General features: G+C 39.7%; 1 protein-coding gene and 1 pseudogene across 1 annotated transcript in view; one reads left to right on the forward strand and one right to left on the reverse strand.

Annotated features, from left to right (window-relative positions):
• The window catches only part of OXCT1 (3-oxoacid CoA-transferase 1), a 142,812-nt gene that overhangs the window by 46,459 nt on the left and 75,263 nt on the right, over positions 1 to 21,090 (forward strand). The gene's annotated exons all lie outside the window — the stretch shown is intronic.
• On the reverse strand, positions 3,025 to 21,017 carry LOC132421634 (peptidyl-prolyl cis-trans isomerase H pseudogene; annotated as a pseudogene).

The following is a 21,090-nucleotide window of genomic DNA, read 5'->3' on the forward strand; positions in this document are numbered from 1 at the left end:
AAAAAGAAAGGTTCTGAAGAACCTAGGGGCAGGATAGGAATAAAGACACAGATGCAGAGAATGGACTTGAGGACACAGGGAGGGGGAAGGGTAAGCTGAGACTAAGTGAGAGAGTGGCATGGACATATATACACTACCAAATGTAAAATAGATAGCTAGTGGGAAGCAGGTGCATAGCACAGGGAGATCAGATTGGTGCTTGGTGACCACCTAGAGGGGTGGGATAGGGAGGGTGGGAGGGAGACGCAAGAGGGAGGAGATACGGGGATATATGTATACATATAGCTTATTCCCTTTGTTATACAGCAGCAACTAATACAACATTGTAAAGCAATTATACTCCAATAAAGATGTTAAAAAATGAAACAAAATAAAAAAAGAAATAGAAAAAGAAAACCAATCACATCTTTGCCTCCCACTGGCATTGTGACCTTGGACAAATAAGTACTTTAGAATCCCAGCTTCTCTATAAGCATCTCCTGTGTATTTGCCTATTTCACGGGTCTCTTTTGAGCGTCAGTGGGTTAGGTCATTTGGATGTGTTTTCTAAAGCTCTGAAGTGCTATGTTCTTACCTTGATCCCTCCTGCTGCTTTGATTAATGAACCTCAGATGACTGTCCTCACTGGCCCAGTGACAGTGACTATAGGACCACCCCGTGGGTTGCAGCTGGCAAGGCACACCCTTCCTATCCTTTTCCTGTCATCCAGAGTTCTTGAGATGTAGGGGAATTAAAACTCCATAATACCACCGACTTCTAAAATCTCAGGACATTATCAAAAAACTAATCTAGATTGTTTTTTAAATATATTGTTAGCTTTAATCGGCAGTAAATTACCTAATATTTAAAGCTCATCAAAATCGACCTAAATATGTTGATGCCTTACATTGAGCAAATGCAGTGATGACTTTTAAGGTGAGCATTATGGACCCCTTATAGAAAGGAAGGTTCTTATAAATCTATCATTTCATTAGCTTATGAAATGACAGATGTATAAGTTGCATGCAGTCAAATATCGATGGCCACTCTCTGCTGTCATATTTTAAATGGAGGATTAGCCAATGACCTATTTATCTCTTTTTGTACTTTGGCGCAAAAGATTCAGATGTTCTGGTTTGGGATGAAAACTAACCTTTGTTCCCTGATGAAACATGCTTGTACTGAATATCCACCTTGAATTCTTTTCATTGAAAGTAACATTAATTGTTTTAGGGGGCGTAAGAGAAATGAAATGAATAAAGAGGGCCTCAGATATTCATTGATGCTTCATGTTCAACTAAGTGCACACCACTACCTGCAAACGTCAGAGAGACTAAGGGTCAAGAAATAGACCCTTATTTCTTTAGGATGCAGCACACTGTTACATATAAATAAATTAGTCTGCAGGTGTGTTTTCACTGCTTCCTTATGAAAGCTTTGCCTTATTGAATTTTCACAGACTCAGGAAAAGGTATGTTTTATTTAGTTTGTTTTTAGATGAAATGGTTTGAAACAAACGGTTAATTTGGGAGAAATAATGAAAGATTAGAAACCAAGAATGACTTAATTGTTAGAAAGTACAGTAGTCCCTCCTTATCTGGGGTTTCACTTTTCACAGCTTCAGTTACTTGTAGTGAACTGTGGTTCAAAAATATTAAATGGAAAATTCCAGAAATAAACAATTGATAGGTTTTAAATTACATGTTGTTCGGAGTAGTGGATGAAATCTCACCCGCTCCAATTCTGTCCCGCCTGGGATCCCCAGCCGTCAACATCTGCTCCTGACACCCAGCCATCAACATGGCTTGATGATCCAGGATGACATGGAGCAGATGATCTTCCTTCTGATACATCGTCAGAAAGTCAGTAGTAGCCTAACATTACGTCACAGTGCCTATATCATTCACCTCACTTCATCTCGTCACAGGCATTTTATCATTTCACATGGTCACAAGAAGAAGAAGGGAGAGCACAGGATAGTAATGTAATTTGAGAGAGAGCAAGACCACATTCACATAACTTCTATTATAGTATATTGTTGTAATTGTCCTATTTTATTATTAGTTATTGTTGTTAATCTCTTTTTTTAAAATAATTCTACAGCATTTCTATTTATTGATTGATTGATTGGCTGTGTTGGGTCTTCGTTTCTGTGTGAGGGCTTTCTCTAGTTGCGGCGAGCGGGGTCCACTCTTCATCGCGGTGCACGGCCCTCTCACTGTCGCAGCCTCTCTTTTTGTGGAGCACAAGCTCCAGACGTGCAGGCTCAGTAGTTGTGGCGCATGGGCCCAGTTGCTCCGCGGCATGTGGGATACTCCCAGACCAGGGCTCGAACCCGTGTCCCCTGCACCGGCAGGCAGACTCTTAACCACTGCGCTACCAGGGAAGCCCTGTTGTTAATCTCTTATCGTGCCTAATTTTTTTTTTTTTTTGGCTGCGTTGGGTCTTTGTTGCTGCGTGCGGGCTTTCTCTAGTTGCGGCGAGTGGGGGCTACTCTTGGTTGCAGTGAGCGGGCTTCTCATTGCGGTGGCTTCTCTTGTTGTGGAGCACAGGCTCTAGGCGCACGGGCTTCAGTAGTTGCAGCACTTGGGCTTCAGTAGTTGCAGCACTTGGGCTTCAGTAGTTGCAGCACACAGCCTCAGTAGTTGCAGCATGTGGGCCCTAGAGCACGTAGGCTTCAGTAGTTGCGGCACGTAGGCTCAGTAGTTGCGGTGCGTGGGCTCTAGGGCACACGGGCTTCAGTAGTTGTGGCCCATGGGCTTAGTTGCTCCATGGCATGTGGGATCTTCCCGGACCAGGGATTGAACCTGTGTCCCCTTCATTGGCAGGCAGATTCTTAACCACTGCATCACCAGGGAAGTCCCATGCCTAATTTTTTTTTTTAAAATGAACAACTTTATTTACAGTTGAAAACTTAAACACAAAATCTTGGCTTCTGAATCTGTGAGGTCTCTTGATCAAATGGGGCAGCAGCAGGCAGGGAAGCAAACACAGGGGCCAGTCCAGATTATCTTACTCAGGAGCATCACCCCAAGCAAGGGAAGGCCTGATTCAGTCTTCCTCTGGCCTACATCTCTCCACACTGTGAGATCACCACAGGCAGCTTGGGCTTATTGTTGGGGCCTGTGGGAACATTCTCAATCTTTCTCATCACCAGAAGTCCATCAGTGATTTTTCCAAACACCACGTGCTTCCCATCAGCCAATCACATTTAGAGCAGGTGATGTAAAACTGGCCGCCATTTGTTCTGGGACCACTGTTTGCCACGAAAAGCAGGCCTGGAGCTGAGTGTCTAAGCTTAAAGTTTTCATCTGCAAACAGCCCCCCCCCAGTAGATACTAGTGACTCCAGGACCATCTCCATTAACAAAATCTCCACCCTGAATCATGAAATCTTTTATGACCCTGTGGAAGCTGTTCCCTTTGTATCCTGTTGGAACCCCATCTTTTCTGAATTGGCCAGTGCAGAACTGCCTAAAATTCTCAGCCATCTTAGGCACTGCGTCTGCAAAGAGCTCCATCTTCATGCAGCCAAGTAACTTCCCTTGTGTTCTACCCAGTCCTTCCACAAGCCAGTGCCTAAGTTTTAAAAAAATTTATTTATTTATTTATTTTGGCTGCTCTCGGTCTTAGTTGTGGTGTGTGATCTTTTAGTTGCGGCCTGCAGACTGTTAGTTGTTGCATGCATGCAGGATCTAGTTCCCGGACCAGGGATCGAACCCGGGCCCCCTGCATTGGGAGTGTGGAGTATTACCCACTGGACCACCAGGGGAATCCCTATCATGCCTAATTTAAAAGTTAAATTTTATCCTAGGTTTGTATGTATAGGAAAAAACAGTATATATAGGGTTTGGTGCTATCCACAGTTTCAGGTATCAACTGGGGGTCTTGGAATGTATCCCGTGTGGATAAGGAGGCACTCCTGTAATGGTTTTCTCTTCTGTTCTTCATTCCGTGAGGAAACCAAGACCACTCATGTCCAGGAGTATAGGTCGCCTTCTCTCCGATTTGGCATCTGAAATGTAATGTTAATTTCTGTCACTGAATAACTAAGCCCACATTCAATTTCTTTGAAGAGAATTTTAAATCCAAATCCCATGGGAGAGAAGTTAAACAGGAATCTGAAGAACTTAGTATCTCTTCTGTGCTTGCTGTGAAAAGGAGCTGGGTTATTAATTTAAAGAAGCTATTTTAGTTTCCTTAATAATTACGGGAAAGGATACAAGTTTTGCCTTGCATTCTGAAAAAGTTCTTTCAGTTTAGAATTTCTTTTTAAATTTTGGAAAAGGTTTGCTGGCATAGACAAAACTCAGGGAAGAAAAATTCAATATTACGAAACTCAGACAAATACAGGTTACCTACAAAAAGCTACAGGATTAAGGCTGTTGAGTTTGAAAGTTTTGGTATAATTTAAATTTCTCTCAATTTGAGGAATTTACAAAGCTCATTCATTTTGAGAATTGGCATCTCAGAAGTGGAATTAGACCTTTAGAAAGAAAGGAAGTATTAAATGGTATTTTAAAGCCAGTTCCATAAACCAATTCCTGCTATAAAAAGTAGTTTAGCTGCTATTTTATTTATAGATATATTTCCCCAATGCTTTTGGCATTATGTTTGCACACTTACTTTTCCTTTTTGTTGGTCCTTTTTTTTTTTTTTTTTTTTTTGCGGTACGCGGGCCTCTCACTGTTGTGGCCTCTCCCGTTGTGGAGCACAGGCTCCGGACGCGCAGGCTCAGCGGCCATGGCTCATGGGCCTAGCCGCTCTGCGGCATGTGGGATCTTCCCGGACCGGGGGACGAACCCGTGTCCCCTGCATCGGCAGGTGGACTCTCAACCACTGCGCCACGAGGGAAGCCCGTGGTTCATATTTTTAAATGTACAAAGTAGCATTTTATATGTGGATTAATGAGGACTAGATTTTATAAGGAGAGAACAAAATAGAATGGAACATTTTTCTTCATAAAATTCATTCCCAGGAAATAGGAGGGGCAGTAAAATGGTCCAAATAGAATAGATACAGCTAGGGCATGCCTACACAAAGTGGAGTAGACTCCATAATTGAAATGTTTTCAACTGTGGCAATAGCAGATAAAGGAGATATAGCCTAATGATGATAAAAGCAACAAAAACAACAGCAGCAGCAGCAAGTACTATTTATACTGTGAACTTACGTGCAAAGCGCATAAGATCATCTGTTATAATAACCCAGTGTGGTAGGTTTTATTATCCTTATTCTATAGAGGAAGGAAATGAGGATAAGGAGAGGCTTTATGATAAAGCTAATAAGGGAGAGTTAAGATCTAAAAACATTTCTGTCTGCCTCCAAAGCCATGTTCTTACGTACAAGTGAAGAATGATAGGTGTATTTTGTTTTATACTTTGTAGTGTTAACATTTAAAATATAATTTATTACCTCTTTAAGGGCAGGGGCTTAGACCTTTAGCTAATTGAATTTTTCAGCCAAGTATAGCTCCAGCACAATGTTAATACTTCCATAAACACAAAATTAAAAATCATTCAGAAATGTTAACCTCTTAAAACTTAAAAAATCGGATAATTTCCTGAAAACTGTGAAATGAGAGCCTTCACACTTGAGAAGGTAGAATGGTTCCCCCCAGTTAAAAATGATGTAGATGATATTATACAGTAGTTTGAAACCAAGATAGAAATTTTAGGATTCTGTATAATAAATACTGCTAATGATTATCTACTTAAAAAATAGGAACTTCCAGTTTCTGTTCTGGCATCTAAGTAGCTTAGTAGTCACCACACCTGTTCTCACAATAAGAAAGTGAACAAACTGAAAATCAACAGACAACAATTTGTTCACAATAATAATAGTTTTAATGTATTTCATAATTATAGCTTATGGATGAATGAAATGAATGATAGCAATGCTTTAAAGGACAGGAGGGAGAGATAAGAGTACTCTGTCATAGGGTACTTGCACTACCCGTGAGGTGGTATAGTGTTATCTGAAAGAAGCCTTGGATTAGTTGTAAATGTATATTGCCAACTCAAGCATAACCACTAAAAAGGGTAAAAAGAGAGGTATACAGTCAGCTGTATCCATGGGTTTCACATCCACACATTCAACCTGAATTTGCTGATGTGAAACTCATGGATACAGAGGGCTGGTTGTAATGAACATTCTAGGAGAGGAGAAAAAATGGAATCATATAAAAAGCTTAGTTAAAACCAGAGAAGGAGGGACTTCCCTGGTGGTCCAGCAGTTAAGACTCCACCCTCCCAATGCAGGGGGCCCTGGTTTGATCCCTGGTCAGGGAACTAGATCCCTCATGCCACAACTAAGAGCCTGTATGCCACAACTAAAGATCCCGCATGTTGCAATTAAAATAATAAAAAGATCCTGCATGCCGCGACTGAAGATCCTGCAGGCGTCAATGAAGATCCTGCATGCTACAACTAAGACCTGGCGCAGCCAAATAAATAAATAAATATTAAAAAAAACAAAACAGAAGGCAGAAAAAGATAAGACAAAAAAGAAACAAGGACAACAAATAGAAAATGTAACAACTATGGTAAATGTTAATCCGACTATATCAATAGTCACTTTAAATATTAATGGTCTAAGATATACCAGTTAAAAGACAGAGACTCTCAGACGGGATTAAATGAGACCCAGCTATATGTTGTCTATAAGAAACCTGCTTTTATATATATTTCTTGCAGCTTTATTGATATATATAATTGACATATATAGCATTGTATAAGTTTAAGGTGTACAACATGTTGACTTGATACACTTACATATTACGAAATGATTACCACTATAGTGTTAGCTAACATCTCCAGCTCCTCACATGATTACCATTTCCTTTTTATGGTGAGAACATTTGAGATCTGCTGTCATAGCAAAACTGACTTCAGAGCAAGGAAAATACCAGAGATAAAGAAAGACATTCCATGATGATAAAAGGACCAATTCTTAACAAAGACATAAGAATCCTTAAAGTGCATGCAGTGACAGTGGTTCTTTTTTTTTTTTTCACACTCAGTATGACCTTCTGAGATACCAGCACAAGCTGCCCCATGCCATCTTCACAGCAGTTTGGGTCCCAGTTCTGTGCAGCCCCTTTCCTAAGCATCAGTTCAACCACTTTCTTTTGCTGCTCTTGCAGTTACTGTATCTGTGTCACCTCAGTGCTTCTTTTTTGCATTTTTAGTTCTCTAATTCCTTATTTAAATTTCCTTTATTAAAATAACTGACAAAAATTAACTCAAAATGGACCATAGACTTAAATGTGAAATGCAAAACTATAAAACTTCTAGGGGCTTCCCTGGTGGCGCAGTGGTTGAGAGTCCGCCTGCCGATGCAGGGGACGCGGGTTCGTGCCCTGGTCCGGGAAGATCCCACATGCCGCGGAGCGGCTAGGCCCACGAGCCATGGCCACTGAGCCTGTGCGTCCTGAGCCTGTGCTCCGCAACAGGAGAGGCCACAACAGTGAGAGGCCCGCGTACAGCAAAAAAAAAAAAAAAAAAAAAAACAACTTCTAAAAGATAAGAGAAAATCCAGGTGAACTTGGTTGGGTTTGGCAATGCCTTTTTAAATACAACACCAAAAGCACAATCCATGGTCAAGACATCTGTACAGACACCTCACCAAAGACAATATACATATGGCAAATAAGCAGATGAAAAAATGATCAACATCATATGTCTTTAGAGAATTTCAAATTAAAACAATTCAATAGCACTACACACCTATTAGAATGACTAAAATCCAAAGCACCGGCATCACCAAATGCTGGTGAGAATGTGGACAGCAAGAACTCTCCTTCCTTTTTGGTGGAAATGTGAAGTGGTAGAGCTGCTTTCGGAGACAGTTTGGCACTTTCCAATAAAACTAAACATACTATTGCCACATAATCCAGCAGTTGCATTCTTTGGTATTAACCAGCTCTCCTGGTTGGAACACTTGGAAGATTAACAAATTGCCTGTTTTTGTTTTCATATAGAATATATAGTGGACTTGTTCACACTGTGAATCTGAGCCATTGTTGAGTTTGATATTTGATTTCTTGTGTTTGTCCAAATATCCAAGAACTATTAGTCCTGTGTTCTGACTTTCACAAGGAAATGAAAGTTTCATTCTTTCAAGAAGTTACTGCATGTGTGACCATGTATAGATAAAAACAATATTTCACTTAAATGTGGAAAATGGACAATTAGCTAGAAAGCCATTCTAACTGCACACTGGGTCAAGTTCATAGCTTATGAAATCTACAAATTACCCCCTTCAGAGTTGCTTGGGAAGATAGTTAAAACGTGACTGTTAAGTTTACAAATGATAAGGATTGCTTTATGAGACACAGTGATTATCTTAGATGATCCCACAATATAGTTGCTGAGATAGGACTAACCTGAAATTCGAAGTTGTATATAGAGCAATGGGTGCTAAATTTAATGATAAAGATAGTAATTGCTATGGGATTCTGATGGTTGTTTGCATGGTTTGTGGCTCTAACCTCAAAGACGCCCTTTCTAACAAGGCTAAGGCCTTGTTTCTGTAGATATTTATATATGGTGGATTGTAAATGAAGAATAAGACTTCAGGTATTTTACACTCTGTCTTGGCTCACAGGTCTAAGAACATTTGAGTGGGGATGGGCCAAAATGGGGTGTGGAGACACATCTTCCATAGAACCAACGGCCTTGAGGGAAGAAATGGAATGGATGTCTCTTGGTTTGATTTCCTTACTTCCTGTTTGTTACTTATATGTTTGCTTTTATAAAATTAGGATCATATTTTATATTCTTTTTTCATTATGTAAAACATTAAGAATGTTTTTGGAGGTCACTAAATGTTCCCCAAGAGGATATTTTAGTAGTTATACTCAAATTTATATTAATAACTCAATTGTTATACTTTTATGTTGTTTTTCCCTCGCTATTATTAATAATGCTATAGTGAATATCCTTGTTTCAGTGTATGTATGATGATTTGATGAAATTCCTAGAAGTGGATTTTTGGGGTGTGTGCCTCAACATTTTATCAGCTTTTGATAAATATTGCTGAATTGTTCTCTAGGAAGGTAATTTCAATTATAACTCTATAATGATATTTAAAAGTATCATTTTCAGCCATTGTTGACAATATGGATATTATACTTAATTTTTTTTTTGGATAATCTGCTAGGTGAAAAAAGCTGTCTTTTTTTTGTCCTGTCCTGGTTTTGATTTGCGTCTCTTTGATGACAAGGGAGTTGAATATTTATTGGTTGTTTGTATTTTTTGTGATTTTATGTGTTGTTATAAGTATTACTGTCATTATTTGAATGGGAATGTCTAGTATTTCATTTCCAGGTGTTCTTTGGTGATGAGTTATGTAAGAGGGAGAAAGAAAATGTGCAGGATTGTGGTTGACACGTGAGCTCTGGAGTTAGGCTTTTTGGATTTGAACCCAGCTTCCTGAGGGATCCCCCAGCTGCTGGTCCCCAGGCAAGAACTTGATTGGCTATAGCTAGTAGAATATATAAGGAGGAGCATCTTAACTCTGAGTTACGGGAGTAAAGATGGCTAAGGCTCTCAGAAAGAAAGTAACCATGGCTGGCAGCTTACCCCCAGAACCCCTTCCTAAAATAAGGTGTGAGTCAAGTGCTCTGTTGATTCACTGTTTTGAGACAGCTCTCTAAAACGTACAGTCATGGTTTCCCACAAAATCACCTCATTGCAAATGAGGACATAGATCCTGTTGAAAAAAAGAGAAGGGAAGAAAGGGTAAGAGGGTATTTCTAACATAATCTAATGGTTTTGGAATCTTTACCTGTGATATTCTCTCTCAAAAGGTTATTGAATAATAAAGCACAGGATGCCTGACATAAATTGAGGAGATGCACTCTTATGAACTGTCTTATTGGAAAAAAGGCCAAAAATTCCATTTATTAATTTTGCCTTCATCTTTATTTTAACTAACAATTTTTGACCTACTTATCAATTTATTCCATGTTGGTCATAAGAATTTAGCTTGTGATTTTAAAGTCATTCCTATTAAAATAGCAGTGGCTTTCCTCACTCCTTCCAGAGACCTTGTCAAAAAATGTTATTTTTTCCGCCTCAAATATAGATTTAGCCTACAAATACTGAAGCGATAATTAGGGCTTATGCAAGATTGTTTCACTTGAAAAATTAGCTGCTTTTTTTTTTTTTAAAGTTTTACTTTCCAAATCTTTCTAGTTTGAGAGTATAGCTAAAAAAAGAAGGTATTTTAAAGTCATGGCTTACATAAATGATTTAAGTAAGAAATGTGTGAGAGGAAAAATGAAAAACATTACTCATTGACCCCTTTTGTGTTACTGGTTGTCTCTCTTTTAAATGCACTTTTGCATGTGTCATTATTGTAGCTTGAGCATCTAGCATATGTCAGCCTCCCCAAATTAGAATGTATTCAAATTTCTCAATGGCCTTTTATCAGGCTCCTAGAAAAGCCAGGTGCACAACCAAAAATTAGTAAAAGTGAGAGAATGTAATTGCCAAGGTGTTGAAAATTTCTTTCTGATGAGAAGCCACCGTAATCAAAAGAAACTGCCCTAGCAGCATCAGTTAAGGTGGACTCTCATGTGAGATTTTTGAAGTATGAAGGAAATCACATTTCTTTTTTGTTCAGGTTAGATGTTACCATTTCTGATAGCTCTTCCAAAATTAGGTTCCTCGTTCCATAAAATAAGCATTTCACACTTCTTTCTGCCATTCCTGTTCCTAGGTACACGAAATTCTTTCACAGGTACCATCTTTCCACATTCCTCCATAGAACACATCCTTCCCTGACTCCAGGCCTTTGCCCTGGCCATTCTGGCTGCCTGGAATGCCCTCCCCATCCTTCTTTCTGTGGCTCATTTTCTGCCTTCTCACCGAAGCTTTTCCTCTGTTGTAGCATTTATTACTTTGTTATATTGTGGTTAGCTGTTTGCCTGTCTCCTCCAGTAGGACTGAGCAAGAACCTCGTGGGACCTTGTCCTATTCATCTCTGTATCCCCAGTACAGGCACACGATGCCTGGCACATAATAGGTGCTCACTGAATGATGTTTGAGTCACTTAGCCAGAAGGTTAAAATATAAGCGTCACTTTGCAGGCTTAGAAACGTTCTGTTCATTCTAGTTGATTGCCGTTATCCTGCCGTAGTCTATAAGAAAGTAAAAAATGCCTTATGTTCAGTGGTTCTTCCTGACGGCTTTATAGTTGAGGTCTTTGTTGGGCCTTGCTTTGAGAGGCTTGATAATCTGCCACCAGGTGTTCTGTAATTCCCTTCCTTATTTGGGTGACTAGGTTCCTCTGATTTCTCTGGGATCACTAACTCATGGTGTGCCTTTTAATGCTGGCTGGAATAGATAGTGTCTGATTCAATAGGCTTTTATTGCTCAACTAAAGGAGAACAAGCCATATGGTAGTTAACTAGCTTTGCAAAAGATGATAACTTAGTGGCAAATAAACTGGCCTTGTAAATGCAACAGCCTGGTTAGTCAGGGGAGAATTGGCATAGCATATACACAAGTGCAGAGGAGTGCTGAAGGTATACTAAGTGGCATGGAATTAAAATCATGTGTTGCCTTTAACAAAGTACACCCAGTAAAAGGGGATTGATCTAGGGCTCAATAATCCAGAATAATTAGAAAGATACTGTAGGTTAATGTGTGTACTTTGAGGTCTTTGTTGTGGACCATCCAGCAACTGATGTAGACTTATAACATGTAAGGGCTAGAAAGAATATTAGATGTCACTTAAATTTCAACTTTCACATTTTAGAGATGAAATGGCCTTAAGTGGTTCTCATAAGAACACAGTGCAAGAAGATATTAGACCTAAAACCCAGAATCTACATCTTTTGACCCCAAATGCAGTTCTCTATATCATACTCTGTTATCTTTTTTTTTTTTTTTTTTTTTTTTTTTTTTGCGGTACGCGGGCCTCTCACTGTTGTGGCCTCTCCCGTTGCGGAGCACAGGCTCCGGACGCGCAGGCTCAGCGGCCGTGGCTCACGGGCCCAGACGCTCCGCGGCATGTGGGATCTCCCTGGACCGGGGCACGAACCCGTGTCCCCTGCATCGGCAGGCGGACTCTCAACCACTGCACCACCAGGGAAGCCCTGTTATCTCATTTTTTAAGGATAGCAGAAGTCAGTGAAATACATGGCATTAGAATCATGCGGACAAAAATCCTTCTCTTACAAACTACTGACATCGTAAATTACTCTCTTCTATCAATCACAGCCACCTTTTCTTTAATGGGAGAAGGGAAATTCTGTCTAAAAGATCAGTATGCTTTTTTTTTAACATCTTTATTGGAGTATAGTTGCTTTACAATGGTGTGTTAGTTTCTGCTTTATAACAAAGTGATTCAGCTATACATATATCCCCATATCTCCTCCCTCTGCGTTCCCCTCCCACCCTCCCTATCCCACCCCTCTAGGTGGTCACAAAGCACCAAGCTGATCTCCCTGTGCTATGTGGCTGCTTCCCATTAGCTATCTGTTTTACACTTGGTAGTGTATATATGTCCATGCCACTCTCTCACTTCGTCCCAGCTTACCCTTCCCCCTCCCCGTATCCTCAAGTCCATTCTCTATGTCTGCGTCTTTATTCCCGTCTTGCCCCTAGGTTCTTCATGACCTTTTTTTTTTTTTTTTTTAGATTCCATATATATGTGTTAGCATACGGTGTTTGTTTTTCTCTTTCTGACTTACTTCACTCTGTATGACAGACTCTAGGTCCATCCACCTAACTGCAAATAACTCAATTTCATTTCTTCTTATGGTTGAGTAATATTCCATTGTATATATGTGCCACATCTTCTTTATCCATTCATCTGTTGATGGACACTTAGGTTGCTTCCATGACCTGGCTATTGTAAATAGAGCTGCAATGAACATTGTGGTACATGACTCTTTTTGAATTATGGTTTTCTCAGGGTATATGCCCAGTAGTGGGATTGCTGGGTTGTATGGTAGTTCTAGTTTTAGTTTTTTAAGGGACCTCCATACTGTTCTCCATAGTGGCTGTATCAATTTACATTCCCACCAACAGTGCTGGAGGATTCCCTTTTCTCCACACCCTCTCCAGCATTTATTATTTGTAAACTTTTTGATGGTGGCCATTCTCACTGGTGTGAGGTGATACCTCATTGTAGTTTTGATATGCATTTCTCTAATGATTAGTGATGTTGAGCATCCTTTCATGTGTTTGTTGGCCATCTGTATATCTTCTTTGGAGAAATGTCTACTTAGGTCTTCTGCCCAGTTTGGATTGGGTTGTTGGTTTTTTTGATATTGAGCTGCATAGCATGTTAGCTCAGTTGGTTAGAGCGTGGTGCTAATGATGCCAAGGTCGTGGGTTCGATCCCCAGCATGCTTCTTTTAATTGTCATTCTTAACTTTTCACATATGGCGTTGAGTTTTGGGGGTGAGCTATGTATTCTCAGAAGATATTTTAGATTCGGGACCTTGATCAGCTTTATTCACTGTAGGTTTCAGTGATTGCTGTGAATGATAACTTCAGAGTTAGGACTGGTTTCCTAGTGATGACTAGAGGCTGAAATTCAATTTGTTGGAAAAAACTGAAAACTGAAGCCAAATCAGGCCTCTGTACCCGACACCAAATTAACTTTTGGAGACAGAGTTTTGGGTAAAGTAGAAATGAATAGCTTTATTCCTTTGCCAGGCAAAGGGGGCCACAGTGGGCTAATGTCCTCAAACCATGTGTCCCCAGCTGGGGGGGTATTGAGAAGTTTTGTAGTAATGGTTCAAAGAGGGCATGATCAGCTTGTGGACATTCTTCTGATTGGTTGGTGGTGAGGTAAGTGGGATTCAGCATTATCAACCTTCTGGTTCCAACTGGTCGGGGGTCTACATGCTTGTGAGCAGCATATCATTAATTTCTCCCCTCTAGTGGGGGTTTTAGTATCTGCAAAACAGCTCAAAAATACTGTTATGGATATCCCTTGATGGGGAACCAGGACCCCGCCCCAAGACTGCATTATTGTCTCTCTTGACTGTTCCTCCCTTGTCTCTGCATCCCCTCCCTTCCCTAATTATCAACTGTTTGAACCTGCCTTTTGGAATGCAGGGAAGGTCCTGGAGGCTGAAACCTATTTCCTGTAATCAAGAAATGGGGAACACTGAAAGACTTTTGCGCCCAGGAGCCCCACAAGTCCTGCTCGGTATCAAAACAAGTGATGCCAACTGTAAAACTGATTGTGTGTCTCTGCCAGTTGTCCTAAGGGAAGAGTCATTTGATCTTAATGCTAAAATCACAGTTGAGAATGTGATGAATATGTTTGAATGTCTTTAGGACTTAAAGGTCTAGTTTTAGAAATTGAGCTACAGAGAGAGGAAAGAAAGTATTTTGTTTTGATGTTTATTTATTTTTGCATCTTACGACTACTTTGTTACACTAAATCAGGGAAAACGAACATGGCATTTTAATTTTCTTAATGAAATAAATAGGATTCAACTTTGCTTACTGCTTCCTAGAAATGAAAACATACTGAGAACATTTAGAAGATTAAATGACAAATAAAACTCTTATTCAAAGTGGCACATGCTAAACGATTTTAAATTTAGGAATTGAGCCATTCACAAACTGAATTCGAGTCACAGTCCCTGCTGGGTTAAGCAACTATTATCTGTGTTCTGGAAATGTTAGAGTTTAACCCAAGTCTTCTTTGCAGTTTGTGTGTTAAGTACTGTGTTCTTGAATTATAAAAAGCTCCAAGGATGATTAACAGCCCCCAACTGAAGGAAACAGTCTTAGAAACTAACCTTTTAAAGTTTTAGCATCTCTAATAGGCAGTTTTTCTGTGGCTGTAAAACCCAACACAAACGTTTTTCTCTCCTTGTTTCTCCATAACTCTCTTCATTAAAAAATGTTCCTAGTTAATTCTATTAATTATATCTTGTCTTGATGTTTTTCTTGGATTATGTGTTAATGGTGTAATTTTTTTCTTACTATTGTAGATAAGGCTGGTGCTTTGAATGAATGCGTTAGAAGTATTTTAATTCCTTTGGGTAGATGTACTCATTTTAATTACTTCTTTGGATTTGCTACAGTCTTAATAAGATTTTCTTTTAGAAAAAGATAGGACAAATAAAATTGGATATTTATAATACTGCCTGCATGTTATTAAATCACATACTTAGTGAAGGTTGGCATTTTTTGGTTAAATAAAAAGTGAGAAGACAGAATGCCATCATGGACTAGACTACATGTCGTATTAGTGTCAGTGGAAATGAAAATAATACCATTAACTGCTTTTGAATTTGTTTAAAAACACTTCTTCCATTCTACATAAACTATTGGGATAATCCGTGAAGTGAGTAATACTTTTTTTAAATCCGTATGTCCTATTTTGCTGCTAGGCACAGTTTTAGTAAATTAGGTTATTTTAGGTAAAGCTTTTCTTCTAATGAGTTCAAACTGCTTCATCCATTTTCCTTCTCATCCCATGTTTTTAAATGAGACATTGTAGGGAGGAAGAACTGCTTTTGTTTTGTAATGAGGAACATGAGGTGGAAGGTGATTATCATCAACTCTGAGGCTGGACAAGTGGAGAAAGGAAGAGTCTTTTGTTGTTCTCTGGGTATCTCTGTCACATTATGGTTTTTTTGCTGGTGGTTAACTAAACCCTTTTATTTCCTAGAAAATGTTACTAGGCCAGGTATTATTTTACAATATTAACTTTGATCCGTGCTTAATTTCATTCACTTAATTGGCTCATTTTATTTTCCTAATCAGTAGAGGCCATTTTCTATCTTCATTATATCAACTATTCTTTCTGGCCTTGTGTCATAATCCAATTTGATAAGTGTACTGTTTAATTTTTATACATTTTATTCCAGAGACGATGTAAAGTAGCTTATAAGACACAGAAAATATACAAGATAACATCAATTAAAAGTAGGGGGCTTCCCTGGTGGCGCAGTGGGTGAGAATCTGCCTGCCAATGCAGGGGACATGGGTTTGATCCCTGGTCCGGGAAGATTCCCACATTGCCATGGAGCAGCTAAGCCCGTGCGCCACAGCTACTAAGCCTGCACTCTAGAGCCCATGCTCTGCAGCAGGAGAAGCCATGCCAATGAGAAGCCCGCACACCACTCGCTGCAACTAGCAAATGTCCACACACAGAACAAGGGCCCAACACAGCCCCCCCCCAGAAAACAACAAACAAATAAATTAATTAATTAAAAAAAAAAAGTAGGGCTCTACGAAGAAAGAAAAGCAATGGTTGGGCTTTAAAATGGAGCTAGGACTAGATGAAAAATTATACTGTAATGGCAAACAAAAGATGTCAAATAAAAATTACTCATTTAGGGTCTTCCCTGGTGGCACAGTGGTTAAGAATCCACCTGCCGGTGCAGGGGACATGGGTTTGAGCCCTGGTCCAGGAAGATCCCACATGCCATGGAGCAGCTATGCCCATGCGCCACAACTACTGAAGCCCGCACACCTAGGGTCTGTGCTCTGCAACAAGAGAAGCCACTGCAGTGAGAATCCCACACACCACAATGAAGAGTAGCCCCCGCTCTCCGCAACTAGAGGAAGCCCACGCGCCAGCAAAAGACCCAACACAGCCAAAAAGAAATAAATAAAATAAATAAATTTTAAAAATTTATATAGTTGATAGTACATATAATTTTTTAATTTAATTTTTATTTTATATTGGAGTATAGTTGATTTACAGTGTTGTGTTAGTTTAAGATGTATAGCAAAGTGATTCAGTTGTACATATACATATATCCATTCTTTTTCAGATTCTTTTCCCATGTAGGTAACTACAGTATACTGAGTAGAGTTCCCTGTGCTATACAGTAGGTCCTTGTTGGTTATCTATTTTATATATAGTAGTGTGTATATGTTAATCCCAAACTCCTAATTTATCCCTCCCTCCCACCATAGTACATATAATTTAAAGGAAACTAATGATTAAGTGAAGTACAACTATTCTTGCTATTAAAACTAGACAGAATTTTATCTTAGGCACTGTTTTAATTTCAAGAAAGAGCTCTTTATAACTATGGTATAAAGATACAGGTTTTCTCTAAGAGCATACTCTTCTTGGAGCATTAAAAGAGTGGTTGGGCTCCTAAATCATTGTTTTTTTACCCAAACTTTTGCTAAATACTTGGAGGTCATGAGCCTGAGATTGTCTTCTCTGACACAGATGGGAATATATCTGTTCAGAATTGCCTGTTGCACCCAGACCCTTGCCCCTTAACCATAATGAACTCAGGATGTGTTCCCTGTCTTCATTTAAGGCCTTGATAAAGACATTGAACAGGATAGGACCAAAGACATCAAAGCACTAGCACAGGGGTTCTTTTCTAGTCTGGGGTCTCCCTGAGGCCAGAGGGTAGAAATGGGCCATGGTTATGGACAAATCCCCTGTCATCTTAAGAGGGACTTTACAGGTCAGGAAACATTTTTGTGTGAGGAGATATTGTAGCTTTCATCAGATTCTTAAAGAAGTACATGTGGGCTTCCCTGGTGGCGCAGTGGTTGAGTCCGCCTGCCAATGCAGGGGACGCAGGTTCGTGCCCCGGTCCGGGAAGATCCCACATGCCGCGGAGCGGCTGGGCCCGTGAGCCATGGCTGCTGAGCCTGCGCGCCCGGAGCCTGTGCTCTGCAACTGGTGAGGCCACAACAGTGAGAGGCCCGCGCACCAAAAAAAAAAAAAAAAAAAGAAGTACATGTTTCCCCCAAAGTTAAAAACCTCAGCATCAGAGACCTCTAAGACTTTGTCAAGCCATCAAGTACTTCTGTGGTTCTTCTGTTATCTACCTATCTGTACATCAGAATGGGTTCCCTGTTTTCTTCTCTGTTGTATCTAGTAGGTGCTTAATTAATATTTGTTGATTTAAAGTGAATGAAACCAAGTCACATTTTCCCAGTATGTCTATAAAACTCTAACTTGAGGGAGTTGGTCAGGTGCTTTGTGAAATCTTACCCTGTGCTTTTCTCTTGGCCCACCAATGAACTAGCTAGATCTGCAAGTTAATGAAGTTCATTTGTCAGGGTTTGGTATGGGGAAAGACTTGTTTTGGTGTCTAGCAGTATTCTTTTCTCTGCTTATGACCTTATAGGCCATTTGTTCAATAATCCTTTTTGGCGGGGGGCGGTGACTGCACCACACGGCATGTGGGACCTTAGTTCCCCAACCAGGGATCAGACCCGTGCCCCCTGCAGTGGAGTGCAGAGTCTTAACCACTGGACCGCCAGCGAAGTCCCAATAATCCATTTTAAGACACTGGTGTGAATCAAGCCCCAGTTTGAAAAGGAGTATATTTGTGTATTTGCCTCTCTCCATCTGCTGACATCTGTACCATTTTTTACTTGACTGTAATTCTGTGGCCATATTTTCAGGCTCTTTAAGAATCCAGGGATATAATTTTTGTGGGTACAGCCTAGAATTAATTTGGAGAATCTAGGTATCTCTTCTTGGAATTCAGTTCTTCCTTAGCCGTATTATTTCTGCCCTTTTCTTCTCCCTGATGATGAAGTCAGGAGTAAAAGGGAATTGAACTGCTGTGCTTTATTCTGTCCTCTCTCTCTAGCAGTCATGATGACCATGTCTGAACTCCCCATCAGCAACAACAACAAAATCACCCCAGAAACCATTCTTTCATCATCTTCAGTATTTGCACAGGACTGATCTCATTACAGTTTTGTACCCTTTGACCTACTTGTTAAAGTTTCACGTGACGTCCATTTGTCCTAGGTCATGTGTGTCTCTCTTTTGTATGAGCTCTTTTTTTTTAATTGAGGTATAGTTGATTTACAATGTTGTGCTGATTTCTGCTGTACAGCAAAGTGACTCAGTTATACACATTTATACATTCTTTTTTTATATTCTTTTTCCATTATGGTTTATCCCAGGGGATTGGATCTAGTTCCGTGTGCTTTACAGTAGGACCTTGTTGTAATAGTTTGCATCTAAATGTAATAGTTTGCATCTATAGTACTAACCCCAAACTCCCAGTCCATCCCTCTCCCTCTCCCCCTCTCTTGGCAACCAGAAGTCTGTTCTCTATGTCTGTGAGTCTGTTTCTGTTTTGTAGATAGCCCTTTTAAAATATGAGGAAACACATGGCTATCCATGTTGTTATATTCTTTCTGTATATACCATTCTCTCATCGTCAAGATGATCCGTTTTCATACTGTCAGAATGGGGGTTTTGAGAGCCTCACATCCCTCGTGAATCCATCTGTCATTTAGAGTTTCTGACCCCTTGATCCTGATCCTTATTTTTTTCTCTCAACTTTTCGAAATCTGCTTTCCTTCAAAGAACAGGATACATTTCTATGTATGCCCGGGATTCAGTTCCTGGTCTATTACAAATTCCAGTTTTACATTGTTACTTTCCCTCAGGGTTTCCATCATTTCTACTTTACCAAGCAGTTTATCCTTATTGGTTAGAAGTCCTGAATCATGGTTTCTCTCACTGTTTCATTCTGAAAACTAGAACTTGTCAGAAGGCAATGTAGAATTTATCAGCAGAATATGATGAACAGAAGATGTTCAAATAATTGGCATCTCCCATGATATCACCATCTTACATCATTATCTTGTTTCTGAGTTAGTTTTGTCATTTCTGTTAAAGATAAGCCATCTACATCTTCAGTTTGGTGAGCACTCTGATTATGTGGCCATTAGTGTGATATTCTTTCTCCTTTTAAAGTCACTTTAAATATATTTTACCACATCTCATCCTAGGTCAGTGGCTTCCCAGGCATGTGCCTATTTTCTTGACATAGCTTGTTCTTTTGTCAGCTTATTTTCACTGGACATTGAAGAATGTCCATTAGCATGAGATCCAATCTGCAAGGTTTCAATGACTATGCAATTGTAGTTACAATCGTTTATAAGGTTGAAAATTCATTAATAGCCACTAATCTTTTCAGTCTTTGTGCTTTTCTATACGGACATCTAAGACCCTATGTATTTGACCCAGGCCTTTTTAGCTTTCATGCCATTTTCTCCTATATTTTTGTACTATAGTCAAATTACCCCTTAGCATGAAGCTTAAGAAGATGTACACCTTCTTGCTCCTTTGGATATTTTGGGAGGGATGCCCTGCATGCTGACCCCCCCTTTCGCTCCACATTTCCTCTTTCTTTTCCCCATTTTTCTGGGTTAAATTAGTATCCAGAGCACCTCTGCATCTAGCTTGTAACTTTTTCTTTATTGCTCACTGCTTCCCTCTTCCATTTTTCTAGTCTTCCAAGGCTTTTTTTTTTTTTTTTTTTTTTTTGCTAATTTGGGATCACCTAGTGTTATAAGATTCTAGCCATTATTGCTGTTATTGTCTGCTTTGAAAATTTCTGGACAAAAGAAGAATATTCATCCTAAGGCTTTTTGAAGATTAAAATGACTCAGGAAAAGTATCTACAGTGTGATTCCTCCCCTTCCTCGCACCACAGGCCTCACTTTGTATTACACAGCGAGGTTTGCAGGTGTGCAGCTCTTTCCACTAACAACCTTCAGGGCTGGGCCCATTTTTGTGGCTATACCTGACTGAGGTTGTCAGTAAAATAAAATAAAAAAATAAGAAGGTTATTGCCTTGCTGCTCCTCTGTTACCTTACCTGAGATATAATGTTCGCCAAGTAAAAACAAAAACATTTGTCACCTGAGGATGAATTCTTATCCTTCTCCGAACTTTAAAGTACAACTTTTCAGAATTATAAAGTAGGAAGGGTGCAGGGTAGAGAAAGCAACCTTTTAAAACAAAGTTCAAATCAATAATAATTAACATTTCCTAGCCTCTATTTTCCTGCTAATAACCAAAGACAGGTACTAGTTAGAGAAGCCTCAAGTGTCTGGATTTCTGGACGTACCAGATGGTGCTGCATAAGGACTATGCATCGTGCCAGGGAGAAGCCTGGGTTGCTCTTAGCTACCACCTCTCCTACATCTTGACCTTGTCCAAGGACACTTAAACATGCCCAGTGCTTTGCACTGAGGCTTTTTCTTTGTTCTTTATTCTCTATCTTACCCACTTCTGATTTCAGGAGGTACATTTCTGCCATGCTTAGTGAGTGCTCTTGTGAGCTTTTATTTTTACTTCTTCCTTAACGAACTTGTTCTATTCATCTTTTTCTT

This window comes from Delphinus delphis, chromosome 3 (genome assembly GCF_949987515.2).
Source record: "Delphinus delphis chromosome 3, mDelDel1.2, whole genome shotgun sequence".
In the NCBI taxonomy this organism is placed as follows: Eukaryota; Metazoa; Chordata; class Mammalia; order Artiodactyla; family Delphinidae; genus Delphinus; species Delphinus delphis.